Source organism: Balaenoptera physalus (assembly GCF_965194825.1).
Source record: "Balaenoptera physalus genome assembly, chromosome: 20".
Taxonomy (NCBI): domain Eukaryota; kingdom Metazoa; phylum Chordata; class Mammalia; order Artiodactyla; family Balaenopteridae; genus Balaenoptera; species Balaenoptera physalus.
This window is the reverse complement of record NC_138901.1, coordinates 21,691,359-21,702,818: the sequence shown is the minus strand read 5'-3', so window position 1 is coordinate 21,702,818 and position 11,460 is coordinate 21,691,359. Positions and strand designations below refer to the sequence as shown.

The window sequence follows — 11,460 nt, the reverse complement described above, 5'->3', positions numbered from 1 at the left end:
GCTGCAGGGCCAGGAAAAACAGATACAGTGAGGCCTGGACTTGAAGAGGCTGTCCTCCCCAGCCGGCAGGGCACCCAGCAGACCTCTGATGCCCAGGGATGGAACACGTAGAAGCACTTGGAGTTGGCAGCCTTGGCGTGGGCAGACCTTATCTGAGTGTGCAAGGCTTCCCCGGCAGCAAAGAGCAGTGGATGTGGTTGAGTGGCAGCCAGAGGAGAGGAATGGAAGAACACGGCAGATGCCCCTTGCTGACCACGGGGACAAGGTCATGTTCACCTGTGTGATCCCAGGACCCACACAGTGACAGGCACAGAGTTAAGGTGTGATACCAGAGAATCAGTTGAATCAAGACTCTTAAAAACAGGATATCAGAAGACTTTTTTAAAAAAAGAGAAGTCCAATATATATATATATATATATATATATATATATATACATATATATACACATACATATATATATATATGTATGTGTATATATATGTGTGTGTGTGTGTGTCTGTGTGTATACACACACTTTTTAATATGATAAAGTTGGCATCTGAAACTGATGAGAAGATGGACTATTTCATATATGATATTGGGACAACTGGGTAGCCATCCAGACAAAATAAAGTCAGATGTATACCTGAACTCAAATACTAGGACAAATGTGAAGTAGGTTAGAGAAGGAAACACAAAAAGATCAACAGTTCAAAAGACGGTGGGCAGGGGATAGGAACGTGCAGTTCACAGAAAATAATAATGGATCTCAAGCACATGAAAAGCTGTACAACCTTGCTCATAGTAAGAGATAACATTGGATATTATGCAAAAGTTAGATAACATGATGGTTGGGCAAGGCTGTGGGAAACAGGCACTGGTTGAGAAGGCTATCTGTGCTCTTCCAGTCTCTGTCTCTGGCTTATCCTTTCCAACTCCCTGGCAGCAATGATAACTGGGTCCATAGTGAGATTGTAGGACACTTGGACAAAGGCTCACCAGCCAGCCACGTCCTGGTGTTGCCTGAACTTTTGTGGGCACTTTGGTCTGTACACATGGATGTGAGCTGGCTGAGGGGCACTGACTCACGTTAACCAAACTCACAGGAAGCTGGTGCGTGAATTAGACTGCTAAGTCGTTAATTTACAAAGGGAGATACTCCTTTGCAATGACAGAACAGGCGTGTCTGCAATCCCAGGTACCTCATTCTAAAGATCAAAATACCTAGGAAGCTAAATTGGTGAGCACAGGATGACCTGATGAACATGGAAGCAAGCAGAAATGTAGTGAAACACAGTGAGGGTCGTAATAATTACCACAAGCCAGGAGGTCTGCTAATCTCTTTCTGTATGGACAAATTGCATTATTTAATATTTACACATTCACGTGTTCAACCAAATTCATGTGTTGGGCTTCCCTGGTGGCGCAGTGGTTGAGAGTCTGCCTGCCAATGCAGGGGACACGGGTTCGAGCCCTGGTCTGGGAAGATCCCACGTGCCGCGGAGCAACTGGGCCCGTGAGCCACAACTACCGAGCCTGCGCGTCTGGAGCCTGTGCTCTGCTCCGCAACAAGAGAGGCCGCGATAGTGAGAGGCCCGCGCACCGCGATGAAGAGTGGCCCCCGCTCGCCGCAACTGGAGAGAGCCCTCGCACAGAAACGAAGACCCAACACGGCCAAAAATAAATAAATAAATAAAATATGGTATGAAGTTTAAAAAAAAAAAAAGAAAGGAAATATCAAATTCATGTGTTCACGTGTCTAGTATATGTCAGGCCCTATTCTAAACACTGAGGAGATAAATGTGGACAAAACGGACCAAGTTCCCTGCTCTGGAGCTTACATGCTATTAGGCTAGAAGGCAATAAACAAATACATGTATAAGATGTCAGGTGATATGTGCTATGGAGTAAAATAAAACCAGGTGAATGAGGAAAGAGTAAGCACAGGACTATATGTTAATGTTCTCATTTTCTAGATGAAGAGGGTAAGCTACAGAGAAGTGACTTGCCTGCGATATTTTCCCTTATGTTTGGTACTTACAGGAATACCATATTCCAGGCATGTCTCGTAATTCTTAAGATTATGTCTAATAATTTCTCATCTCCTTATCTCCAATTTACAGGTAATGTGGCTACATCGAAGACACACGGTTAGGCGGGGAGGCCAAGTCACGCGCCAGGTCACGTGATCATTAACAGGTAGAGAGGGGTTAGAGACGAGGTGTTCCCAGTGTCTGCTCTTAACCGCTGCACCAGACGGCTCGTTCCTGTCTCTCTTCAGACAGACCTGTGTGTCAGGCTCAGCAACACTTACTCTCATAGTGGGCGGGACACACAAGAACAACTTCTCTTTCTTTTGGTGCCCTCTTCTAGGTCCCGTGCTCTTCATGGATGGATCCGACCTCTTCCGCTAACTAGCTGTGTAGTCTGGGGCAAAGTTGCTCACCCTCTCTGTGTCAACCGCTCCATCTGTAGGTAATCTTTGAAAGTCTGATACAAGGAAAGCACTTAGCGCAAAGCCCGGCCCAAACAATAAATGTTTCCTATTGTGTTGTTACAGGCAATACAGTTGCTCAGTTGTTTCAGTGTCACGGCCATGACGCCTTCACTGGAACCTCGTTGGACCCTAGGGCCCACATTCTAGACTACCAAACCAAGGTCGCCTCATTAGCTCCCTTTATACTCCCTCAGCCCCACACGGTAGGCACTAAGGTTTCCGCTTCTCAGCTGGGGAATTAAGGCTCTGGAGGTGAAGGAGCTTGCCCTAGTGGCCTGCAGCGGGGGCAGGGCGGGGGTCCTGACAACCAGGGCAGCAGTGCTCGCAGGGCGCGATCTCGGGTCCCAAGTTCTCTCTGCAGCCCCTGCCAGGCGACACCGGACAGGCACCCCTGGACTCCCAGCCTTCGACTGGGTCTTCGGCCTGGACAGAGCCAGCCCGTGGGACCCTATTGTCTTCACAGTGAAGACCAGATGACGTTTTTCGTACTCGGACCAGTCTGCTGCACATCAATTCCACAGACGCCCTCCTCTATTCTCCCAACCCCAATTCCCCTGAATTCCGTCTTTACGCGAGCGCTGGTGCCAAAGAAGAGGTCTGCCCCAGCCCAGCCTCCGCTCATGCGCGCAGAGGCGGTGCCGAGGACTGGGCCGATCAACCCGCGCGGCTCCACCTACCCGCGCGGAAAGGGCGGGGCATGCAAATTGAAAATGGCGCTTCAGCCCGAGGACGACGAAGCTGCCGCAGGTACAGAATTCCTCTTCCACGATGTAGAGAATAAAAACTCTTCACGAGAGTGTGGTGTGGTGCCACCCACAGTACTGTCACTGAAGCAAAGGAAGTGAGACCTCGAGTGAGCAGTGACAGGGGTCACACTGAGTCCAATATGGATGAGAGGAGAACGGTGACAGTGAAGCCAGGTAGCTGGGTATCGCTTCTCGGCCTTTTGGCTAAGATCAAGTGTAGTATCTGTTCTTATCAGTTTAATATCTGATACGTTCTCTATCCGAGAACAACATATTAAACGGATTTTTGAAGCCAGGAGTTGGAGTAGGAGCTTGCTCCGTCCGCTCCACGCATCGACCTGGTATTGCAGTGTTTCCAGGAGTGGTGCACCCCTCCGGGGGAAATACCTCGAGTTCAGAAAGAAAGAACCGTGTTTCTGCTTTTTGCGTGTTGCTTGGTTGGATAGTAAATTTTCCACGTTTGGAGAGTTTCAGTGTTTTTGTTTTTTTTTTTTTGTTTCTCAGTAGTGTTCTCAAAGTTCCTTGGGTTGGTTTTGTTCTTGTAGGTCAAAGTGTATAGGTTTACGGGTGTTCGCGTTTTCTTCAGAAAAAAGTACGACTAGTTGGGGAAGAGGAAGAGAAAACACTCTTACTGGGAACTTTTCCACGAGTTCCCCACTGGGCAGCGTCGGGCGCGGCTGCTTTCTTGTTTGGAGAGGAAGCCCAACGAGCCGCAGCTGACTGTGTCCCCTGTGCCCCCTGCTTTTGTCTCTGTGTGGTTTGGCTCTTTTTTCGTTCACCACGGTGAAAGAGAAAGAGTGGTCTGCGCCCGGAAAAAACCGACGCACAGCCGTGCAGACACAACGCCAACCGTAAATGAGACCGAGTGCTGAGATCTCTTTCTGGAGTTTGTGATTCAGTGGGTCTCGGGCTCTGAGGCCCACGAATGTGTCTTTCTAACACGTTCTCAGGGGCTGAGAATGTTGCTGGTCGGGGGGACCACCTTACCGCCATCACTGACGTGGGAGAGCAGTTGCAGGCCTGGCCTTAGCGTAGACCCCCGTAAGGCCGTGGGCACACTGCTCTCATCTCTTGTCAGCTTCAACGTCTTTTTCTGTAAAAGGGGATGGAGATACTTATCTCCTGGTGTTATCATGAGAATTAAGCAAGATGAAATGTGTGAAGTACTCAGCCAAGGGACTGGCACACACACAGTCGTCTATGTCTCATAGCTGTTAGTGTGGCCCAGGAAGCCAGTGTAGTCTTCCCCAGAAAACATACAGAGTAATATGTACACATTGACCACCCAGTGCCATTTCTTTTCCAGTGTGTGTGACTTACAAAGTCAGTGCTTCTCCATCTTTAATGTGCACAGGGCTCCCCTGTGGCCCTTACTGGAATGCAGATTCTTGTTCAGTAGGGGTCACGGACTGAATTGTGCCCCCAAAGTTCGTATCTTGAAGCCCTAGTGGGAGGGGAGGCCTCTGGGGCCAATGAGGTTAAGAAGAGGTCAGGAGGGGTGGGGCCCTCTTGTTGGGATTAGCTCCCCAATGAGTGGGGGCACCAGCGCGCTTGTTCTTTCTCTCTCTCTAACACGTGAGGAGAGGGAGGGAAGTCCGCCATCTGCAAGCCAAGAGAGGGATCTCCCCAGAACCCTGCCACGCTGGCACCCTGATCGGGGACTTCCAGTCTCTCCAGCACGGTGAGAAAATACATGTCAGTTCTTTAAGCCACGAGCCTGTGGCATTTTGTTTTGGCAGCCCTGGCAGCCCCATCAAACTAAGACCGGAGGTCTGACTTGGTGCCTGCATCCTGCGTTTCTCACCAGCTCCTGGGCGATGCGGATGCTGCTGGTCACAGACCGCACTTTGAGCAGCAAGGGCCTAGGACCGATTACTAGAAAGTGACCCTAAAGGCTGTATATTCTCCCTGACGATGAGTACTTTCAATGTTCTCCTGTAAATCTACAACAGAGATCTGTTATTATAACCCCAAACTCTTAACAGCTCTGGCTTGTCAGAGGCACTCAGCAAATCACTGCCAGAGAGAAGAATGGATGAGCCAAGGGTTGTGCCGGACCGTTGGCTGCCTGGCCTCGGGGGAAGACCTCTGCCCTTGGAAGACCTTTGGAAGCATCGTGGGTGAGTCAGGCAGCCTCTCTCCCCTCTGAGACTTGGGGGTGATAACACTTCCTCAGGGTACTGTAAAGGTAAAATGAGATTGTGACCAGGAATGTGCCATAAGCAGTGCCTGGCTCACACACAGAGGCACTAACAAACCGTCGGTGAGCAGATCTGAGCCCCACGAACGGTTTCTTGGCCTCTGGACTGGAACTTCTTGATGCAACGCTCATGTTGGCCTCCTGACCTGGAAGCTGACCAGACTGTCCCGGTCAGGGCAGCCAGCGGGCCCGGGCGGGAGGATAAGAATGGGGCGGGGCGGGGCGGGGGGGGGGGGGAGATGAGGGAATTTATTTAGAGCCACTTTTTATTTTCTGTGACATGGAAAATACTTCTGTGCCTGGCCTTCACCCATTTTTTCCCTACTGAATGGTTGTTCTTTTATAATAACTTCTAGGAGCTCGTTATGTGTTAGAAAGATAAGTACTTTTTCTGTGATTGGGGTTGCAAATATTTATTCTTACTTGTTTTGTCATAAATCACCTGTAAGTGATGTGACACCCCGGGGCAGGTGCTGGGAGTAAACAGAGGCAGGCCAGAAGCCATTCCTGCCCTCAGGGCGCCTCCAACCCAGGATGGGGACTTAAGACACCGGCCCAGATGGCCAGAACACCAAGCAGGACAAGGAGGAGGCCAGTGAGAGATGAACAGATGGTTGGGGTGTTTGGACCACAGCCACCCCTTCTCAGGGAAGCCAAATGAGTTGAGCAGAAGGTGGTCCGATGCACACAGATCTGAACAGGGCTCATGGGATGGTGGGGGGGGGGGGGCCCTGAAGAGCCTTGTCAAGCTCATTGTCTCATTTGACCTTCATCCATTCGTGCAACAAATATTCACCGAGTGCCAAGTACATACGGAGCACTACCACAGGTGCTGAGGAAAGAGCAGCAAACAAAGCCTTTACCATCAAGGTGAAAAGCAGTACAGCACTCATATCTGTATATGCGTGAGTAGACCTACATACCTATGTGTCTGTGTGTCCGTATCTATGTGTATAACTATGCCACGTGACAATCATAGGTGTCAATAACGACTTGGCAGCCGGCAGAGAAATAAGACCAGGTGAAGTGGGATGTGAAACAGGAATAGCTCCGGGTGGGTAGGTGGAGATAGTTGACAGCACTGTAAAATGGAATTATTTCTGTTTTACAGGCAAGAAGTGACTTTCCCTAGAGTGTACTTATCAAGACATTCCCATGGGCTTGCATTTCCACGCGTAGCTTCACAAGTCCCCTAATCAGAGAAGCATTATCATTATCCCCAGTTAAAAAATCATGATCCCCGATTAAAAAAAAACCGAGGCCCCAGTGTTTAGTGAGATGCTTGAATGCAAATCCTGACTTTGTTTCACATTAGCTGTGTGACCTTAGGCAAGTTGCTTGGCCTCTCAGCAGCACTTCGGTCTGTAACAGCGCCGCGTGGCTTGCGGGATCCCAGTTCCCCGACCAGGGATGGAACCCGGGCCCCGCCCCGCCGCCCGCCCCGCCCCGCCGCCTCCCCCCCCCCCCCCCCGCAGTGAAAGCTCCGAGTCCTAACCACTGGGCCGCCAGGGAATTCCCTCACACACTTTAAATATTCTTAACTTTAAATATTCTTAGGCACGTTAAAAAATAAAGAGAAACGAGTGAAATTCAGTTTAATGTTTTCTTTAACTCAAGATACTTTGGCAGTTCCCTGGCGGTCCAGTGGTTAGGAGTCGGGGTCGGGGGTGGGGTGGGAGGGTGGCGGGGGGTGGGGGGGGCCGGGTTTGATTCCTGGTCGGGGTTACCGGGAGCTGCGGCGCGGCCACAAAAATAGAACAAAAACCAAAAACAGATATCTGAAATATCACTTCAACACGTAATTAATACGGAAATTACGGAGATATTTGACAGTTTTTAATACTAAGCCTTTGCAATCCCATGTGTATTTTACACTTAACAGCACATATGGATTAGGAGGAACCACCTTCCTAGCGCTCCCCAGCTGCGAGTGGCTAGTGGCTGTGACAGCTCAGGTCAACAGAATGGGGATGAGAGTGGAGGGAAACGAGTGAGGCGCTTGTCTTGGCCAAAAAATTTCAGGGAGCACCAAAAACCCAGTAATCAAGATAAATCTCTCGATTATCTTAGAATCCAGGTAAGATGAATTGTATCAAAATAGTACTTATCTTGATTGCTGAAGAGCGTTTCGGGGCGGCACTCCCTTAAATGTCCCCCCACCTCCCCGCCCCGAAGGCTAGTTTCTCACTGGCCTCACCTAGTCTTGGCCCCGGATAATAATACTAATACCCACCCCGTGGAGTTATGGGGAGAATCAAATGAGTTAATACACACGGAGCGCTCGGCAGAGGGGCGGGCTCTGGGAAGGGCTCAGGCAGCCCCCGCCATCAGGCTTTCCCTGCGGCAGGGTGAAACGACCCACTGGGTTTCAGTCCTACATCAGTGATACCTTCTAGCTCTTCTGAGATCCAGCGAAAGAAATAGAAACTCCCCAACTAAAGTGAAGCTCTGTTAGGAAGGGGGATGGAAAAGGTTTACGCTGCCTGGGCAGCCTGCAGCCTTTGCCACAGAGAAGCGTTGCCGCTGCGAAACTTTATCCCCGCTTTGCCAGAGGCCTTAATTTATTTACGGTCCTTGATGCCCAGAGCGTCCCTGGCAGTCACTCTCCTCTCTGGTGTCCTGCCACCCCAGGCCAGATCTTCCCCTCTTCACCCCTGGATCGGGCCAGGACCCTCCTAAGTGCTTCCCCGATTCAGTCTGTTTTGCACACCTTTTGTTCACTCAACAAACGTTTCCTGTGCACCTCCTACAGGCCGGGCACTGGGCTAGTGCTGGGATACAGAGGTTAAGTGCTGACGAGGGTCGCCGCCCTCAAGGATCTCAGATTTCAGTGGCGGAGATAAAGGACTGCCCCCAACGAGTGGTGAATGGTGGACTTGAAGTCCGGGGTGGGATGAAATACAAAGGAGGGCCGCAATCATCCTGGGGTGGGGTGGGGTGCGGAAGAGCCCACGAGGAAGGCTTGCTGGGGCAGCTGAAGCCCAAGCGGAGCCCAGAGGCTCTGCGTTAAGAATTAGACAGGTGAGGAGGAGGTGTAGGGAAAGGAGGTCTCAGGCAGAGGAAGCTTTCTGTAGGAAGCCCGGCATCTGGGTTCATTCGTAGAAGCACCGACGGACGCAGGCGCTTGACTTGGAGAGAATCCCTCCAGCTGCTCAGCCCGGCCCTCCATCATCCACACACCTCCTCCCTTCCCCACTGTGGGCCATCCGCCTTCCGCCTGGCAGGGAGATGAACCCACCGGCCCTGGGAAGCCCCTCTCTAGATCTTCCGCTCCCCGGACTCAGAATGAGTCCCCCACCCGACCCTACGAAGCGGAGGCCCATTTAACACATATGCAGTCTGGGCGTTTCTAGCGAATGTGTCTTGCGACCTCGTCTTCAGGAAAACTCTCAGCCGACGGCTCCTCCCACAGCCCCCTCTAGCCGCCCACCCGGAATCCCCTACGGTTCGGTCTTTTGTGTCCGCTTGCATTGATGCCAAAGAAGAGCTCCCCCGCAGCAGCCCAGAGGATGAGGTCAGCCCGCCGGAGCCACGCCCCCCTTGGGCGGGCGGGGGCGGGGCATGCAAATCAGAAATGGCGCTTCAGCCCGAGGACGACGAAGCTGCAACAGATCCAGAATTCCTCTTCTACAATGTAGAGAATAAAAAATCTGCACGAGAGTGTGGTGTAGTGCCACCCACAGTATTGTCACCGAAGCAAAGGAAGTGAGACCTCGAGTGAGCAGTGACAGGGGTCACACTGAGTCCAATATGGATGAGAGGAGGACGGTGACAGCGATGGCAGGGGGTTGGGTATCGCTTCTCGGCCTTTTGGCTAAGATCAAGTGTAGTATCTGTTCTTATCAGTTTAATATCTGATACGTTCTCTACCCGAGAACAACATATTAAACGGGTTTTTGGAGTTGGGAGTTGGAGTAGGAGCTTGCTCCGTCCACTCCGCGCATCGCCTTGGTATTGCAGTGTTTCCAGGCCTGGTGCATGCCCCCCCGGGGGTAGTAACTGATGTTCAAAAAGTAAGAGCTCTGTGTTGTCTCTCGCTATAGGCTGCTTTAGCTGAAGCTTTCTCTGTCTGAGTGGCCCAGTACCTTTCCATTCTCAACAGTGTTTTTAAAATACTTCCTGCGTCTGTTTCTCTTGTAGGCTTGTTCCTATGAGATAGGTGGTATCTGCAGCAGAAGGAGTAGTTGGTCGGCTTGAGAGACGAACCGCTCGGACAGAGAGAACTCTCTCACGATTTCCCATTTTTCAGCGTTGGGAGGGTTCATCGTGCTGTTTGGCAGAAAGACCAACGACCAGAAGAAACTGACTGTCCTACCATGTCTCTGTGTGCTGTGGCTGTTTTCGCATTTACCTTGCCGTTTCTCTCCGTTTCTTTTCCTTTTAGTAACTGAACGTCCCTTTCTCCATTTTTCTCTCATTTCCGCCATGTTTTTAAACCCTGTTCTTGGGCTAAGAATTTCTTCTCTTTTCTGCCTTCTTTCTAAGCGGAGTTTTGTGCTTTTGCTCAAACTTGGCGTGCTCCGGAGGGCATAGTTTCTGCCCCACAGCCTTCTCACGGGGCCTCTCTCCCCCATTGCTCCGTCTGTAGAAACTAGGAAAGGAGCGGAGGGGGTATCCAAGCTTCCTCTTGCTGTTCCCAGACCGTTTCCACGCCACCCTCAAGGCACAAGGAAAACAGTAACTTGAGTCTTCTGTCTTCCGTCTCTACTTTCCCCGGCTTCTTTTGGTGTCTCCAGCATTACTCCTGTCCTCATGGTTCCTGATGTCAATATCCACAGGCAGAAAAGGATCGAGCGGGAGGGCAGCTCCCGCTGAGAGCCACGAAGATCCACCCGGAATGTAGGTTTAAATGATGGGCTTTCCGGGCTTCCCTGGTGGCTCAGTGGTTAACAATCCGCCTGCCAGTGCAGGGGACACGGGTTCGAGCCCTGGTCCAGGAAGATCCCACAGGCCCCGGAGCCACTAAGCCCGTGTGCCACAACTACTGAACCTGCGTGCTGCAGCTACTGCAGCCCGCACGCCTCGAGCCCGCAACAAGAGAAGCCACCGCAATGAGAAGCCCGCGCACCGCAACGACCAGTAACCCCCGCTCGCTGCGACGAGAGCAAGCCCCCGAGCAGCAACGAAGATCCAACGCAGCCAAAAATAAATAAATAAATACATTTATATTAAAAAAAAAAAAAAAAAAAAAAGTGATGGGCTTTTCACTTAGGTGTGTGGGTTGGTTGTACTGTATACAGCTGACTGACTGACAAGGAGAGGTCAGTGCCACTGAAGGAGTTTTATTACTTACAGTTCCCAAGAGAAGAGGGCACGCCACACCCTGCAGCGAGCCACATGGGGGACTCGGCCTGGCCTGCTTGGTTGGCAGGCAGGAGAGGAGAGTATATGGCCTTTATCGTCCTGGGGAGGGGAGGGGAGGGGAGGGGAGGGGAGGGTGGGAAGAATGGGCAGAGGCAGCAGGGTAGGCAAGTTTGAGCAAGGTTCGGATTGGACCATTAGAATAGCATTCGGTGAGCTTTGGGCTACAGGGCTGTTCTCTAGTTGTGAGGTACCGGGCCCTGGGGTGAGAGAGGGCAGGGGAAATACTAGCTGGAGTGTGAGAGTAACTAGAGGAGGCAGTTGCAGATACGGGTGTTGGAAGATTGCTTTGCACGTGAACGGCAGGCTCCCAAAGCAAGCAGGTTGCATTTCTAGGAATTAGTTAGTCCTGGGAGGGGCAGTCTCTTCCAGGCCAGCAGGCCCTCAAGATGTCAAAGCATCGTAAATTATAGAAAAATTTAAAACATGATTAATCCAGTGGATGATCATTTTATTTGAACTTTCCAGTCTTGGGATTACCTAGGGGTAGAGTGTGGAAAGGCAAAGAGGGCGCTAGTAGAAGCATTCGACATACACCTCTCCTACCAAGGCATCCCCCCCGCAGCACGAGATCAGATTCCAATGAACAGTATACATTGGGGTTTATTCATTCAAGAAATATGGATTGAGGGACTTACTTCCCCGGTGGCGCCGTGGTTAAGAATCCGCCTGCCA

The 11,460-nt window shown here is 51.1% G+C and overlaps 1 long non-coding RNA gene across 4 annotated transcripts; it reads left to right on the top strand.

The window, feature by feature from the left end:
• Window positions 1-3,127: 3,127 nt before the first annotated feature.
• On the top strand, window positions 3,128-10,805 carry LOC309650417. Of its 4 annotated transcripts, none has more exons than XR_014257569.1 (4): window positions 3,128-3,225; window positions 5,210-5,344; window positions 5,874-6,329; window positions 9,565-10,805. It is a non-coding gene; the product is annotated as an uncharacterized lncRNA (long non-coding RNA). The 4 variants fall into 4 exon arrangements; XR_014257570.1 differs by lacking the exon at window positions 5,874-6,329 and adding an exon at window positions 4,805-4,905 and having other exon boundaries at window positions 3,165-3,225; window positions 9,565-10,793; XR_014257571.1 differs by lacking the exon at window positions 5,874-6,329 and having other exon boundaries at window positions 3,134-3,225; window positions 9,565-10,789.
• Window positions 10,806-11,460: the final 655 nt, after the last annotated feature.